At 42.8% G+C, this 18318-nt stretch overlaps 1 protein-coding gene across 2 annotated transcripts in view; it reads left to right on the top strand.

The window, feature by feature from the left end:
- LARS2 (leucyl-tRNA synthetase 2, mitochondrial) overlaps nt 1–18318 on the top strand; it is a 271915-nt gene that overhangs the window by 13864 nt on the left and 239733 nt on the right. For both annotated transcript variants that reach the window (XM_060162179.1, XM_060162177.1), the window contains exon 2: nt 2454–2668. The gene's annotated coding sequence lies outside the window, so the exon portion shown is untranslated. The remainder of the gene's footprint in view (nt 1–2453; nt 2669–18318) is intronic.

Genomic DNA, 18318 nt, shown 5'->3' with positions numbered 1-18318 from the left:
ATCCTCACGCCTTTCTCTCTTTCATTTTTCAGAGAAGACAATTGCTTCTCAAAGCTACCCAATAATCTTCCCAAGGCCACAGAGCTGGGAATATAGTGGAACAGTGATTTCAGTGTGGACAGTCTGACTCTAGATGGTCCAACAGAAACATAACGCAAGCCACATATGCAATTTTAATCTTTTAGTAGCTACATTTAAAAAGTAAAAAGTAGGTGAAATTAATATATTTTATTTAACCCAATGTATCCAGAAGATTATTTCAACATGTCAACAGAAAAATTACTAGATATATTTTACATTTTTTATACTAAGTCTTGGAAATCTAATATATCTTTTATACTTAGAGTACATCTCAATTCAGTCATCATATTTTCACTGGAAATACTTGACCTGTATTTTATGTTTTATAAAATTTATATATAGATACACATACTCAAGTTGTTCCAGATAGACTTAAAGTTTCCCAGTTATTGAATCAAGTAATGGTTTTTGCATTCACATTTAAATTAATTAAAGTTAAATAAAATTTAAAATTTGGTTGCTCAGTGTTTCTAGCCACAGTTCAAGTGCTCAGAAGCCACATGTGCGGTGGCTACTGTATCGAATAGCATCGTCTAGAGTCAGCACACTTAAGCTCATTTTGATCAAATTCCCTGTACCCAGGTACATAGTGATGTGTTAGTAAGTGTCCACCTATATTTAAGTGATGCACAAACTCTCCAGCTAGAAGACTGGAGACCTGCCTTGTGTTCTTGCCCTGGTTCCAATCAGCTGTGTGACCTCAGGTGAGTTACTCTATTTCTCTGGCCTTTGTTTACTCATTTGTTAATGAGGTGGTATGTCTCAAATGTCTCTTCGAGCTCTCAAATTACCTATTTTTTCTCTTTTCTAAAAGAGAAAGGAATGAGGTCATTATTAAAGCCATAGGCACCAGGGTACGCACGTACACACATACACACACACACACACACACACACACACACACACACACACACACACACACACACACACACACACACACACACACACACACACACACACACACACACACACACACGTTCTCCTCAAAGTAATATATACAATCCGTGTTGGCAGTATCCAGTATCTGCTGAAATGCTGTGGGCAAGCATGGCTCCCAGGGGGTTCTCTTCCTCCCCTCCAGCACTGAGGGACTTTCTCCAGAATGCCCATGATAAAGAAACATTGAGGCATTGTCTGACCTCCAAATTCCAGGAAATATTGCTAGTTTGTTCCCTTTTATACACTGCCTTTTAAGGAAGAAAAATCCTATACATGGAAGGAATTCTGCGTTGGTTTCTACAATGATTTTGAGTCACTGGCTTCCTGGAACAGGCTGTGTTCTTTTTTTTTTTTTGCAGTACGCGGGCCTCTTCTCACTGTTGTGGCCTCTCCTGTTGCGGAGCACAGGCTCCAGACACGGAGGCTCAGCGGCCATGGCTCACGGGCCTAGCCACTCCGTGGCGTGTGGGATCTTCCTGGACTGGGGCACAAACCTGCGTCCCCTGCATCAGCAGGCGGACTCTCAGCCACTGCGCCACCAGGGAAGCCCGGCTGTGTTCTTTTAATATATATAAAAGAAAGGGCCTTGGCTCTCCCATACTCCCCTTTGTTACAGTTTGTATTGTGTGTACCTGACTTGTTAGTCAGAATGGGCCTTTGGGTTTATTGGTTTTTATAAAAGCTTTTATAAAAGTTTTTTATAAAAGCTCGACTATATTTTAGGTACAGAGCCATGAAAGGATGGTCAGGGGATTCGAGTCAAACCAGAGAGTAACTACTGAGTCTGAAGGCCCAGCAATCCACATAATAATTGGATTTGACCAGAACTTGCCTTCCAAATGGAGGACATGGATGTGCCAGGGGCATAAAAACTTAACGGCCATGTAGGAAGGTCGCAGTTCTGAAAAATAATTGCCCCAGACTGGTGACATTTTACTACTTAGAGTCTCATTTCTTTGGGTCTTGTAAGGTGGGCAAAGTGGAACTAGCCTCCTCACCCCAAAATGAGAGATTGTAGTCTGGGTTTGAATTTGGGAGAAGAGAATAATAAGAAACTGAATGAGAGAAGAGGGCAGGAGGGGGCAGGAGGAACTAAAACGACACTAAAGGAAGATGCTAAAAGTTGTCAGCCATTTTATGTGAAGCTAATGCCATACTGGAATTTATACAGACCAGCAAAGATATAAAAAATCTGTCACCAGTTTATTCTCTGCTTAAAGAAAGACAGGCTAAAAAGAATCAGGAGTGTGGGGTTTAGTTTCTTCATTTCTTTAACCAGCGTGAGAATCAGAAGGAAGTTTATAACTCACTTATTTGTTCATCTTTTCATCCATTCATTGTGGTAGGTAACTTTGAAAGATGGTCACCATCAATTCTTGCCACTCCGTTCATCATGTCCTTCCATTAAGAGCTGAGTTTGTTTTCCCCTCCAGGTGATTCTGGGCTGGCCTGTGACTTGCTCTGACCAGTGGAATGTGCTGGAAGTGATGCTATGCCCTTGGGAGGCTGCGCTGTGCCGTAAAGGAGCTCAGGCTAGATTACTGGCTGATGAGAGGCCACGCAGAGAGGGAGAGGCCAGGAGGAGGAACCTGAGGTGCCAGAGGTGAATGAAGCCTTCCCACCCAGCCCACCTACTGTTGGAATGCAGGTGAGTGACCTCAATCAATGACAGATGGACCAGAAAAACGGCCCAGCTTTGAACACTGCCCAAATTCAGCACCAACAGAGTCATGAAATTGTTGTGGTTTTAAGCCACTATGTTTTGGGATAGTTTGTCATCCAGGCATAGATAACGGAATATATATGTTTTAGGCAGCTGTATTTAAGGGGTTCCTTTTTTTAGTTTTCTAAAATAGATTTTTGATCATAAATATGAGTTGAAATTTGTTAAATGACTTTTTCTGCCTCTATTAACATGGTCATGTGGTTACTTTTCTCCTTTAGTCCATTAATCTTTAATCTGCTCTGCATTTTTGGTAGTTTTTTAGCAGAGGTATTGCACATCATCTTTCATTAAATTTATCCTAAATATTGTATGTTTTTTGATGCTATTATAAATGGTACCTTAAAAAATTTTATATTCTAATTGTGAAAGTATAAAAATAACACTGATTTTTCTATATATTAACATTGTATTCTGTGACTTTGCTAAACTCATCTATTAGTTTTAGTAATTTTTAAAAAGATTCCTTAGGATTTTCTATATACACAATCATATTGTCTACAAATAGAGATGGTTTCACTTCTTCCTGCCCCATATTTCTACTTTTTATTTATTTTTCTTGCTTTATTGAACTTGCTAAGACCTCTAGGACTATGGTGAATAGAAGTGTTAAGAGTGAACGTCCTTGCCTTATTCCTATTCTTAGGGGGAAAGCACTCACTCTTTCATATTTAAGTATGATGTTATCTTTAGGTTTTATATAGATGTCTTTTATCAGGTTGAGAAAGTTGTCTTCAATTAATAATTTGCTGAAAATTTTTATTATGAATGGATGTTGAATTTTGTTAAACACTTTTTCTTTGTAAATTAAATGATCACATTTACTGTCCTTTATTCTGATTTTTTAATGGGTTGAACTACAATGTGGTTTGCAGCCCCTCACATGGTCCCCAGTAATCCCCTTCTCCTGGTATTCATGCCTTTGTGTAATTTCCTCTACTTGAGAATGACCTGGACTTAGTGACTCACTTACAATGAATGTAATACAGCAGAAGTAGTGGCTTGTCACTTTTGAAATTAGGTTATAAAAAGACTGTGGCTTCCATCATGGGTGACTTCCCTCACTCACTTGCTCCGAGGAAAGCCAGCTGCCATGTTGTGAGCCACCCTCTGGAGAGAGAGGTCCACATGGCATGGAACAGAGGGAAGCCTCTGGCCATTAGCCAGAGGAGAACTGAGGGCTTCAGTCCCAACAGCCCATAGGGAACTGAATCTTGCCAAGAACCACATGAGTCACCATGAAGCAGATCCTCCCTCAGTCAGGTCTTCAGATGAGATGACTATCCAGGCTGACCCCTTGACTACAGCCTCATGAGAGACCCTGTACCTGAAAACCCAGTTAAATAGCACCAGGATTCCTCACCCACAGAAACAGTGAGATAATAAACGTTCATTTCTTTAGTATGCTGCATTTTGGGAGTGATTTCTTTATGCAGCAATAGATAACTAATATATACATTGATTACTTTTTGAAGGTAAAATAAGTCTTGCATTCTTCTTTTTTTTTTTTAGGATTATAGCTTTTTATTCTATATATTTCTTTTTTTTTTAACATCTTTATTGGGGTACAATTGCTTTACAATGGTGTGTTAGTTTCTGCTTTATAACAAAGTGAATCAGTTATACATATACATATGTTCCCATATCTCTTCCCTCTTGCGTCTCCCTCCCAAGTCTTGCATTCTTGGAATAAACCTCACTTCGTCATGAAACGTTATCCTCTTAAACATTGTTAAATTTGATTTACTAATTTTATTTTATTTATTTGTTTTTTTGCTGTACGTGAGCCTCTCACTGTTGTGGCCTCTCCCGTTGCAGAGCACAGGCTCCAGATGCGCAGGCTCAGTGGCCATGGCTCACGGGCCCAGCCGCTCCGCGGCATGTGGGATCCTCCCAGACCGGGGCACGAACCCGTATCCCCTGCATCGGCAGGCGGACTCTCAACCACTGCGCCACCAGGGAAGCCCGATTTACTAATATTTTTGTGTCTAGGTTAAGGATTTTTGTGTCTAGGTTCATAAGGGATATTGGTCTGTATTTCTTTTGTAATGTGTTTGTCAGGTTTTGATATTAGAGATAAGCTAGCCTCATAAAATGAAATCCCTCCTCCTCTATTTTTTGAAAGAGGTTATATGATGTTCATATTGTTTCTTCCTTAAATTTTTGATAAAATTCACCAGTGAGCCTGGAGTGTTCTTGTAATGAACTTTTTTCTTCTTAATTATAAATTCAGTTGTCTTACAGATATAGGACTATTCAGATTTTGTTTCTTCTTAGGTCACTTTTTCCCGTTCTCCAGCTTTAAATATTAAAAGAAAAAATATACGGGTTGATTATCAAAAGAAAGGCAATTATGTTGTAACAAGAACTCCTAAGGCTGCTTTGCGTAGCAGGATTGTACAACATAAAAGGAACACGTTGCCTGGAAATGTACTGATGATGGGAAAAGACAGCATGGATGAGAGTTATGTTGGAGCAGAAGAGTGAAAAAGTATTAGGAGTTTTAGGTGTTAGCGAGTAGAGAGCAGGAGACTTTAATGAGTTGCTATGGCCTAAATCAGATTCCCTGATATCTCTGAAAGAAACATGCCTTGAGATTAAAATTCTTGTCTGCACCAAGCTTAAGAGTAACACCCGTTTGGGACAACAATATGGATGCTTGGAACACACAAGAGGAGGGATATTCAAAGCTTTGTAAGCATAACTTTTCCATTGCTCTGATGTCACTGAACTTCATTAAAATAATGTGTACTTTGTTACCATTGCTTCATAACAAATTACGCCAAAACTCTGTGGCATACAACAACCATTTATTATTATGCTCGTGGATTCTTTGGGTCAGGAATTTGAACAAGACGTAGTAGGAACAGGAGTTGTCTCTGCTCCGTGCTGTCTTAAAGCCCCAGCTCTCTCCAGCTCTCTTTTTCTCTACCCACTATGCCTTCCAGGCCCAGTCATCTAAAAGTCTTTTACTTTCCTTAACACACTCTGCATTTTCTCTTACTGAGGTCCTTCCTCCATACATGCTCTTCCCAGTACAGAATGCTCTTCTCATATCTCCTTGTCCAATTAATTCCCAGTCTCCTTTGGGGACCACTTAGATGCTACCTCCTGTGACCCTCTGCACCTGCTTCAAGTGCCCTTCCTCCAGGCTCCCATAATCCTCTGTACTTCCCCATTGTAAAGCTCATCACACATTATTTATTTCCTGATTCTAATGTCCAACTCCTCAACCAGGATGCTAGCTCCATGAAGCCAGAGACAGCCTCTATGCTGTTCAAGTGCTTTCCCTAGCATGCAGCACAAGGCTGGATATTTACTTGTTGACTGCATTAATGGGCAAGGCAGGCATTGTTGTTCCCATTCACAGAAGTGAAAACATGGTGGGGGAGAGTAAGAACCAGGCCCAGTCATGGTCAGTTCATGACATAGCTGAGTCTAAGTGCAGGTCACACCATCACCCAACACTCTCGTGCAGCCTGGAAACAGAAAATTTGCAACAAGCCCCCACAGCGGTGGTCCTTGATACTCTGCTGCTGTGTCCACTGTCTTTCCAGCCTGGACATGCCAGGCAGCTGGGTCCATGGAGGGAAAAGTCCTGGTTATTAACTTATTTTTTTTCATTTGCTTGTGAACCACCCAGTGAGAGATGGTGCTTTTGACTTGTCTTGGTAAGACACAGCCAGAGAGATGCAAGTTCTATTCCCATGATTAAGACTTCTCCACAACTAAAATATTGATCTTAATTAAGAAATAATGCAGGGCTTCCCTGGTGGCCCAGTGGTTAAGAATCCACCTGCTAGTGCAGGGGACACGGGTTTGAGCCCTGCCCGGGAAGATCCCACATGCCGCGGAGCAACTAAGCCCGTGTGCCACAACTACTGAGCCTGCGCTCTAGAGCCCGTGAGCCACAACTAGTGAAGCCCGCATGCCTAGAGCCTGTGCTCCGCAACAAGAGAAGCCATGACAATGAGAAGCCCATGCACCACAATGAAGAGTAGCCCCTACTCATCGCAACTAGAGAAAGCCCGCGTGCAGCAATGAAGACCCAACACAGCCAAAAAAAATAAAAACAAACAAATAAATTAATTTTAAAAAAAGAGAAATAATGCATAAGGAGGATGCTGGGAACAGTGGCCATAGGCTATGGAGACAAGAGGCTTTTGTGAGAAGAGGAGAAGATGGAAGTTCCATCTGCTCTCATTGCCAGCGTTTTTCTTTCCCACTTAGAATAGTGACAAATAGTTTTCTTTTTCTTTTTTCCATTTGGGAGAAAAGTACCCGGAAAGTACTTAACTCAGGGGAAAAACAAGCCCCAAAGCCAGACAACTAGATCACCCTGTCTCTTAACAGCTGCTACTAATGGGTGTAGAATCAATACCATCGAACCCCCAGACTTCCCAGAGCAGACACTTCCAAATGCCCAGCTCGGAGGCAGGAGGAACTAAGAGGTGAGGCAGGGCTGGACCAGCCAGAGCTGGGCCCATGAGATGGTAACCAAACAACAAGCCCACACTCTGAACCAGGGCAACCAAGGGCATGTGGCTTGATGGCAAGCAGAATTCAGGACTGCGGCATCTCAAGGCAGGGTAAGAGAGGTCCCAAGGCAGAGAGCTCAGGAGCTAGATAAACAGGAGGAAAGAGCACCTGGTTACCAGAGGTAAGAAAGCCAGACAGTCATGGGAATTTCTGCATTCTGTGGCAATGACAACAACGAAATAACCTTGATACAGAAGCCAGACCCCAGCCCACAGAGGAGCTTCCCATACACTTCCTTTTAAGGATGAAACCATTTTAATACTCAATAAATAACCACACAGGAACACTTAACAAAAGAGCTATACAAGTGTCCGCTAAGCATATGTAAAAGGTCTCCAGTGTTTTAGTCATCAGGGAAATAACAACTGAAACCACGGTGAAAAACCATTTCACGCCACTTAGGATGGCCAACCTCAGAATGACACCACCTCTTGGTGAGGATGTGGAACAACTGCCTGTAGGAATGCAAAATAGTATAACCACTTCGGAAACTTGTTTGACAAGTTCTTGTAAAGTTAAACAAATATACGTCTACCCTTTGACTCCGTAGTTCCATTCTTACTATTCTTACCCAAGAAAATGAAAACACATGTCCTCAAAACGATTTGTATATGAACGTTCGTAAGCAACTTTATTTATAAATAGTCTCAAACTGAAAACAACCCAAATGCCCATCAGATTGAGAATGATGAAAATGATCATTCCAGGATGATGAAAATGTTCCATATCTTGCTTGTGGTGGTGGTTCCAAGGATGTAGGCAATTGTCAAAACCTATCAAGCTGAACACCTAAGATCATTGCACCTTGCTGTGTGCTAATTATATCTCAGTTTTTAAAAGAAAAGCCATAGGCAAATTGAAATCTTTAGGTCTAGAATGACAAACACAAAGCTCATATGCTGTTGCTTCTGATTCTTCTCCCATGGCAGACATGATTAATTGATTTCAGCATTCTGTGCCCTTGAACTTCAGTGGGGCTTCAGAATACATCACAGTGTAGCTCTTCAAGCAGCCAGTATTAGTCCACCAATCTGTTAGAGGTCAAAGCCAGTGCAACTCATTCTTGCTACTGTGATCTCAACTTGTTTCTCTAGATTGGTGAGGCCTGGGGAAATTCAAGTTTTCTATGAAAATGATCCATTTCAGAAAAGTTTTAAAGTAACTCAAAATCCCACTCTCCTATTACCATCACTAATACCATTGAAGTTATTTCCTTGTATTATGTTGTCCTAGGTAGGCTTATTTAACATACAAATGCAGGTCCTGTTTCTCACTATTCTAAGAATTTTTCTAGGATACTAATAGTTGTCATAACTTCTTTTTATTTTTTAAATGGTGGCATAATTCTCTGAGCAGCTGCACTATCATTTACTGACCCTGCCCCTATGGTGCTCTGTTTTCACTCATTCCAGAAATATAGTTTTGTTGGGTTTATAAATCTAGTTGACAGTTATTTCTATCAGCACTTTGAAGACTTGATTCCACTATCTTCTGGCTTCTATATTTGAGAAGTCAGATATTGATTTTTATATTTTTATAGATAATCTATCTTTTCTTTCAGGCTTCTTTTAAGATCTTGTCTTTGTCTTTGGCATTCTGTCTTTTCACTATGATGTCTGGATATGGCCTTTTTAATTGTTTATCCCGTTTAGGATTTTTGGGGAACTTTCTAAATATGAGAATTCACAGCTTCACCAAATTCTGCAAAAATTCTCAGCTACTATTTCTTTGACTATTGCCTCTTCCCCCATTCTCTCCGTTATCTGCTTTTCTAACCCTGATTGAATGTATGTTGAAATTTCTCACTCCATCTTGTCATTTTCTAAACCAAAGTTTTCCATATTTCTGCCTCTCTGAGCTGCATTCTGTGTAATTTCTTCAGATTTATATTTGAGTTCACTGTTTCTTTTTTCAGCTCTTTTTTGCTTTTCAACTCATAGATATTTTAATTTTTATTATAGCCTTCATTTCTAGAAGAAGTCTTTTTGGTTCTTTTGTAGTACATTTGCTGCTCATTTGTATAGTTTTTTCTTTTAAATTCTCTGTTATTTACATAATCATATTAAAATAATATTTTCAATTTGATAATTCTAATCTTTGTGAGTAACCTTTTTTCCTTGCTGTCTCTTACTCATCACAGTGGCTTGTTTATTGCAGCATTTTCTGGTTTTATATTGTGAGCTCATATATGATGGAACTTTGCCTGCAGGAGTTTTATGAGGCCTGGGTTGAAGGTACATGCTTGCCTCTGTCAGGAGTTTTAGGCACTAAAGACCTGGGTCCCTCTAAATTAAATTCTTGCCTTGGGATTTTTTGGTATATTTCAGTGTATGAATCTATATGAGTGTTGGCCAGTGGCCTTGAAATCTCAGGGGAAGCTTTTTTTCTCCTCCAACAGAATTGGTCCTAAGTCACTGCTTCTTGTAATCAGCCTCTGATAGGCAGTATTTCTTCTACTTCACCCCTTTTCTCAGGGTGTAACCCCCTCTGAGTCCTGGATTGATGCCAGGTTTTGCTGCTCTGTGTCTGTATCACTACTCACATCTAAGGCTTGTTCTCCTTTCTCATCCACCCCTCACCCCAGTTAGCTTCTATGTGAGGAAATTCTCGGTCTCTTTTCTCTAAAGATGACCTCAGGCTGGGAAGTGCTTTTTGATTTTTATTTACCTTCAAGGGCTGGTATTCCTGCCGATTTTCTAAATCACAGATGATTCCCTTACTTTACTTTCTTGCAGACTATTTCATTGCTATAAAGGAGATTGTGTGTGTGTGTATCATGTTAAGATATTTTGTTGCTAGAAGATCTCAGGATGCTCAAATTATTTGCTACTCTTCTTCAATCATTCTGTTCTCTTTACATTGACTTATCATTGTTCATAATACCTATTCTCTTCTTTCTAATTGCATTAATATCTTTGTATTTTTCCTTTGCATTGTCATGATTATAAGTTCTTTTATGATAGCAATTTGATTTTGAGCCTTTTATTTCTTACTGTTTGTGAATTTTTAAAAAAATTATTATTTTATTTTTGACTGCGTTGGGTCTTCATTGCTATGCACAGGCTTTCTCTAGTTGCGGTGTGCGGGTTTCTCATTGCAGTGGCCTCTCTTGTTGTGGAGCACGGGCTCTAGGTGAGCAGGAGTCAGTAGTTGTGGCACGTGGGCTCAGTAGTTTTTGCTCCTGAACTCTAGAGCACAGCCTCAGTAGTCGTGGCACACGGGTATAGTTGCTCCGCAGCATGTGGTATCTTCCCGGACTAGGGCTTAAACCCGTGTTCCCTGCATTGGCAGGCGGATTCTTAACCACTGCACCACTAGGGATGTCCCTGTGATATTTTTATTAATTCTTTTATGATATTGTGTTTGTCTTCGATTTGTTTTCTTAATTCTGAAAGATCTGGTTTAACTGTGGTCTATTGATTTTATGAACTCACCTCTCAGTTCTTGTTCTGTTGAATTCGTGAGAAGAAGCACTCATGTTCTGTTTTTTGAGTTGTTTTCTTTTAGAATATGTTCTTCACTTATCTTTGGCATGCTTTGTCCTTTTCTTTCCTTTTGTTTATTGGGGTATTTTTTCCTAGTTTGAATGTGGACTGCTATATCCACACAGAGTATATTCTGTGAGAAATTTCGCTACAAGTATTTCTTGTTCTGTCTACTTTTCTGTAACATGAGAGCGTGGGGTAGGGGTGAATATTCTCCTAATTCACTGCGGAGTCCTAAAGCCCTTGCTTTCATCTGAAAAAGTACCTCCCTTCTCCTCTCAGTGGCTGTTTCCACTACTCTTACTCTCCCACCCAGCCCCCCACCCAAATAGAAGAGGAAAAGAAAATGTCACATTCTCTCCAGAATAGGTCTATAAGTAGAATTCTCAGGATCCTGTTGACTCACCAGAGTTACATGTAGGAGGTAGGCTGCACTCCACCGTATTCTGAGTTATTTTTTTCCCCTTTGTCACCACTTCTTGAATTCTTATGTCATTAGGTTATGCCTTTGTCTGGCTCCTACTAGTAAAATTTTCTGGTTTGTTTAGTTTTTCTTAGTGTTTTTGTCATTTCCTTAGGAGTTAGAGAAAAAAGCCTCTCTGATCCTATTTCACTTTGCCAAATCAGCTCAGACTCATCTGTTTTCTATCTTCCATAATTCTCTCAAACTTCCTGTTAGCTGTAACAGACATTATTGTCTTCCAGCACTTTTATAGTTTCATTCCTTAAACACACACACAGCCACACACACTCTGCTTGGGGAGCAGCCATGTATAAAGGATGTGTTTTGACTGAGGTGCCTGTTTACTTAGGGCAGCTCACCAGCTTTTGGCTCATATGGACTTTTCTGTGCCAACTTGAGAAAGGCTTCCTGTGAACTAAGGCAGTACTCTTAAGCAATTACTGCACTTCTGTACCCCACAATTGGCTAATGTCAAGTACACGAGTTAGATTCATCAGGGCTTCTCAAACAGAGAAATGTCAGTTATCGGTGTTGGTGCATGAGGACATTTTTCTGAGGAAAGAGGCCTCAGCTTTCATCAGACAACCTCTCTAAGCCTCTGATTCCTCATCTGTAAAATGGGGATTATAATAAAGGTACCCACTGCAGAGGCTCATTATGAGGATTAAACAATGGAATTCTTATTTAATCTTATTTATTTAAGTAAAGCATTCGGCATAAGGCCTAGAATGTAGTGAGTACTATTATTATTCTCAAAGGAGCCCATGTCCCCCAGATTTTAATAACCACTGAAATAGAAGATTTTCCTTCTAGTTTTCCACTGCTATATAACAAAATGCTGTAACATCTGGTGGATTAAACAACAATTTCTTATCACTTGCTATTTTGTGGGTTGACTTGGACTCAGCTGAGCAGTTCCCACTTGGGGTCTCTCAAACAATTGCCATCAGACGTTGGCTGGAGTCATCAACAGGCTTGACTGGGTTGGCCATCAAGATGGCTCGCCCTCATGGCTGGTAGTTGATTCTGGAGGCTGGCTGAGAGCTCAGCTGTGGCATGCAGAGCGCCTACACATGTCTTCTCCTTGTGACTTGGGGGCTTCACACAGCATGGGAGCTGGGTCCTAAGGGGAAGAATCCCAAAAGTAAACTACCCGAGAGACCCAGTCATGGAAACCTCAAGGCTCCTTATGACCTAAGGGAGTGAATACTGGGAGATGTGAGTCCTGAGAGGCTTGGTTCACTGGTGGAGGGGGAGGGACATTTTGGGGAAACTAGCTACCACAGTTAAAGATCTCTTCTAGCTCTAATATTCCACAGTTACATTGTCATAAACTGTTCTCTTTTCTCATTTCATGCTTATAAGCAACCTTTTGAACTCCCATTTTAAAGATGAGGAGACACAGACAGGGTAAGTAACTTGGCCAGGGTCCCTTAACTCCAAGTCCAGTACTGTTTGCCCTAGTGGCTTGTAAACACGAACTGGAGTGCTGCCATCTATTGAAACCCTGCCCACATTCCTAGCATGAGGCTGGGTACCCAGAAGAGGCTGAACTTGTGCTTGCTAATGAAGCAAAGGTCTTTTCTTTGAGAACTCACCGAAAGAAGGGGTTGCTCAAGTCTGTTTCCCTGGGGTGGTTCACAGGACTTGAGAACTGCAAACACATTTTCCTTTACTGACTATATGTAAGACAGGCAAAAATCTCTCCTTGAACAGCCGTCTTCGGGAAGAGAAATGTAAACCAAAGCACACTGCAGCCACTGCCCAGCCTCTGTCCTTTGCCGCAGACCTGGATGGGCATCCATGCTGTGCTGGGATGTTGTGTATCTATGACTGTGTGGTCACAGAGGAGGATCTTGACAGCTGAGCAGGCCCAGAATTAATCTTTTCCACCACCAAAATATAGATCAGCTCCAACCCATCCTGTCTGGGCATGTAGCTGCCCACACTGAAACAGGCAGCGTCAATTAAACACCCTTAAAATACCCTTCCCCAGAGGAACTAGTGAGAACAAAGTGACATGGTGGTTGAAGTTATGGCTGAAAAGTGTTTTCCTCTGACATACTTCCTCCCCCAGGGCATCGCGGGAGTTTGCCCAGCCTACCTGCCCAGGAGGGAGAGGAAATACCAGAGGCTCTGAGGGTCCCCTCTTAGTCTCTCCCTAACAACTGCTGTTCTGCCCAGCACCTCACAGTTTATAAATTCTCTCACATGCCTCTTCGCAGAGATCTTGTGAGCTGGGTTTTACAGGAAAGGAAAAGCAGGTGGAAAGAAGGAAGGGAACTGGCTCAAGGAAATGTACAGGCAGACCTCCTTTTATTGTAATTTGCTTTATTGCGTTTCGCAGATATTGTGTTTTTTCACAAATTGAAGATACGTGGCAACTGTGCATCAAGCAAGCCTGTCAGTGTCATTTTCCCAACGGCATTTGCTAACTTCATGCTTCTTTGTCTCATTTTGGTACTTGTCACAACATTTCAAACTTTTTCACTGTTATTATATTTGTTATAGTGATCTGTGATCAGTAGTCTTTATGTTACTACTATGGCTTGCTGAAGGCTCAGATGCTGGTTAAGGATTTTTAGCAATAAAGTATTCTTTAATTAAGGTATGTACATTGTTCTTTTAGACAATGCTATTGGACACTTAACAGACTACAGTATAGTGTAAGCATAACTTTCCTGTGCACTGGGAAACCAAACAATTCTTGTGACTGCCTTATTGTGATATTCGTTTTATTGCTGTGATCTGGAATCCAACCCACAATATCTCCAGGGTCTGCCTGTAGTTAGTGAAGATCATAGTCAGAACCTGAATGATTGTCTTTGGACACCAAATGCCAGCCTCTTCTGCTACCCTGCGGCCCCCACTGTCCCACAATTACAGTGGGAGCATTACCTGCCCCCCACGCCTCTTGGGGACCACAGTGAGCTACTCAGCCTTCCCCTCCCACCCGCCCTTGGTATCTGCTGGTCTCCTCAGTGGAGCCACTTTGAGAACAGGACTACCCCAGCCAGGTCACTGCAGCTCCTGGTTTTCAGTTCAGTATGTTACACAGCACAAGTTCCAACCATGAGACTTATTTTTTTTCTTCCCAACCTTAAGTCTTTCAAAAACAGTCCCAGCTAAATATAATAAGGATGCCCTTTGGCACATCTTGCCAATCTTATGAATGAATCATAGAGCTCACTGAAGATGCCCAGGGACACAGTAGCTGCCATATAGTAAAAATAGCTGCTGTGCTGGAAGGTGGCACAGATGGTTCTTAATGAGCTCACCCTGCTCCTCCGGAGCCGTGCAGTGGTGTGCACAAGTGAGCCTGGCAGGGGACATGGTTACGCTGGGCTTCCTCTGGGCCTCCAGTCGGCTTATCAGCCCAGTGGAGTTCCCAGAGTCTTCCCACAAGCCCACAGTGCTGGCCAGGCAGAGCTGGCCCCGTTCCACACAGAGTCTGCCTCCTTTGACCACCCCTGAGGCACTGTCTTTGGTTGGGTTCCCCAGAAACAGAGCCTGAGACAGGGGTTTACTGGGGGACTACTCCCAGGTAAAACCTGTAAGGGAGTGAGGGAATCAGGATAGGGCAGAGAGGAGGCTGGGCAAACGTGTAGGTCAAACTGAAGTCTAGTCTCAGCCTAATCCCACGGGGAGCTCGAAGGCATGAGTTTTTCCACCTGGAGGTAAGGCCTTTGGCCCTTGGACACGCAGACCAGTCACCGCCGGCTGGCAGCTGCTTCTGCGGGAGGGCGGAACCTCCCAGGCTTTTTCGGGTGAGGATGATTCCCTGGAGAAGGGAATCCATTAGTCACTGACACCCGCAGCAGCTGGGGGCTGGGTGCGCTGGCCAGGAAAAGAGGAGCTCAGTGGGACGCCAACTGTACCTACTCCAGGCACCATTTCTCACCTGTTGGGAAAACCAAAATGATCAAGCGTTGGAAGGTAAGTCACTTGCTTATAGCAAAACATTATTTTCTATTTGTCCCAAGGGTGGGAGGAAGCCAAATACAGCATCAATTCATTTATCTTTCATCTCGCATTACGTCTGATTTTCCACACGCAGGGCAATCCCTGTGGCTGAGGAAGAAGTAAAAGTATAAACACTACTGAGTCTTTCTTAAACATTCTAACCTCCTATACGACCAGGGAATGCCATAGTTTTCATCTCACTTCCTCAGTTCTTTCACTCTGAAATAAATTCCCTGCTGAGATGCACGTGGTGTGGGATACAGCAATGATGGAGTAAAGCATTCAGTAAGTCTACTGATGATGTTGCTGGAAGAAACATGGTGACAATGGAAGGCAAATTCATGTCCAGAGTGGGCCCTTACTACCTGAGGACAACCCATTGCCCGGTTCAAGATGGAAGGGATTATAAACAACCTGCCACCGGGTACCTGAGGTAGGTACCATATCAGATGCCCAGCAATGGTCTTTGCTGCTGGCAAACTGGGGAAACAGGAGTGGCAGTACCAGATCATCTTGGTGAGGGGGAGTCCCTATTGTTTTTAATTTTGGAATGCAAGAGAAGCTCTAGGGACTCCCTCCTTCTTGCTATAATTGTCTTTAGTCCAAGGTCAAAGAGTCAGTGTGGGGATTCTTCCTCTTGCTGAACTGGGAAATGAGCCATTATGTGCTAGGATATAAGTGTGTAAGATATCAGGAGGCTGACTGAGGTGGACTAGTACCAGAGTGTACTCCTGGGTCCCTCAGAGCAGATGTCCAATGCTCCTCAAATGGTCTGATGATTTCCCTGTCCCCAGAACATAGTTACCCTGGGAAATGGCCACAGGTCCGTTTGGGAGAGTGGTGATGTCATGGAGTAAGGGCAGCCTGGAGAAACTTTGATTTCCCCATGAAAGTAACTTCTTTAGGTGATACCATTACAGGGCTCAAGCAAGGTGGGGAGAGCCTTTTCAAACTGGAGAGGAAGGGACATTTTCTGGCAAGTGGATTAGTGGGACTTCGTACCTCTCTTACTAAGCCATTCAGTGCCACTGGAAGAAGCCAGTTTATCCCAGTTAGGAATAAGAAGTTATGTACATACTTGTGATATTATCACATTATCCAGAAATTCTGGGTCTTCTAAATAACTCAGATCTGGGAACTGCTCTGGTGGCTCGAGTTAAGCTCCAGTTGGCCAAACTAGAGGTTTGGGGTTATAAGGTCAAGTGGCACCACAGTTAGCTGCCATCCTATTTTAGTCCTAAGGACCCCATGATCACTTGGCTACTCCAAAAAGCTCTGTGGTCAGACTATGCGAGTGCTACCCCAGCCTCTCTGCTGATTGCCGTGATCCCAAAGCACCTTCTGGAAGCTAGGCCACCTCTTGGCCTCAGCCACCTCTGTATCCCTTCACCCCCTGCTGATATCAGGGAACCCATTTTAATGCAGTCTCTCCCACTAGCACATCCAAACTACAGATAAGAGCTACAATAGTGCCTTTCAAACATTCCCATTCGTTCCTTATTAATGTAATTCTCAATACTTTGGCAAAGAGAGTGTCTTCAGGGCCCTTTCAGGGGACATGTCTAGGGAATGACATGTCCCCTGACATATTATATGAATAGATCTCATATACTTAGTCCAACATTTATGGCTCCCTCTTCTGCATCAGGGCTTCATAACCTTGGGTCTACATTTTAATCATCTGAGGAGCTTTGACAAAATACTGGTGCCCAGGCCCCATCCACAGATATATATATATATATATATATATATATATATATATATATATTTTTTTTTTTTTTTGGCTGCTTTGGGTCTTCATTGCTGGGGGCAGGCTTTCTCTAGTTGCGGTGAGCGAGGGCTATTCTTGGTTGCGGTGCGCAGGCTTCTCATTGCGGTGGCTTCTCATTGTGGAGCACAGGCTCTAGGCGCACGGGCTTCAGTAGTTGCAGCATGCGAGCTCATTAGTTGTGGCACGTGGGCTCAGTAGTTGTGGCTTGCGGGCTGTAGAGTGCAGCCTCAGTAGTTGTGGCACATGGGCTTAGTTGTTCCGTGGCATGTGGGAATCTTCCAGGACCAGGGCTCGAACCCATGTCCCCTGCATTGTCAGGCAGATTCTTAACCACTGCACTACCAGGGAAATCCCCATCCACAGATATTCTGATTTAATTGGTCTTCAGTGCAACCCTAGCATCAGTAGTTTGAAAAGCCCCTCAGATGATTCTAATGTGCAGCCATGCTTGAGAGCTGCCATTCTACATTAGACCGTGAAATTTCTGGAACTCTGTTTTATGTTGGCTGTCATTGAATTCAGGATTAAGTCCACCAATCAATTAGAGAGAGTAATTAGAATAGTAATCACCTGCTCAAGACAGTCCATTAAACATGGACTCTGGTCAGAGCACTCCAGTTGACAAATGCAGGTCTATCCATGTTATGTTCTTGCCTCCCTGGCCCAGCATCTTCAGAATCAATCCCTACACACGCCTCCATGCTTCTTTCTGGCACAAATTAGCAGGTTCTTGCACATCTTTAAATACAGATGCCTTTTCTTCCCAAGTTTGACTTTATATTTGGCCTCCTGTGACTGCTGGGTTCTGATCTCCTGATAGGTCTCAGGGCAATGAGTGGTGATGGCCGGGGGTGAGGGGAACTTGGAGGGATTTAGAGTTACCGGGCCAAGTAACTCCTGTGGGTGAGGCATTCCAGGCCCTCAAGCAGGCAGGGAAGTCGGGGGATACTGTTCTAACAAAAGCAGGATGGAGGGGCTTAGTGCTCCTCTTGGTGAGCTGTCCAGTGTACTGGGGGCAGCCAGTTTACCACCCATCTGGCCCTGAATTCCTCATACTTTTCATACCATTTGATGGCAGCACCATTAGATCACCCTGAGCTTCGCCTTCAACGTGCTTTCCAAGGCAGCCACAGGAAAACACTGTTTTCAGGAGTCATGCCTTGGACTGCCTGGTCCCCTTCCTTATTGCCAGCTGGCCCTTCAGTGCCATCCCTTCCAACTAAGTCAGATAACCAAGCCCACATTCCTTCCTAGGGTTTTGTAGCTGGGACCGACTTCTAGTCCCAATTTCTGGATAAGTCAGGTGTCTGATGGCGAGACTGACTCTAAGTAGGAAAGGCATTTATTAAAAACA

This window comes from Lagenorhynchus albirostris, chromosome 10 (assembly GCF_949774975.1).
Source record: "Lagenorhynchus albirostris chromosome 10, mLagAlb1.1, whole genome shotgun sequence".
In the NCBI taxonomy this organism is placed as follows: Eukaryota; Metazoa; Chordata; class Mammalia; order Artiodactyla; family Delphinidae; genus Lagenorhynchus; species Lagenorhynchus albirostris.
The sequence above is the reverse complement of the archived record's forward strand: the minus strand, read 5'-3'. Positions and strand labels throughout refer to the sequence as shown.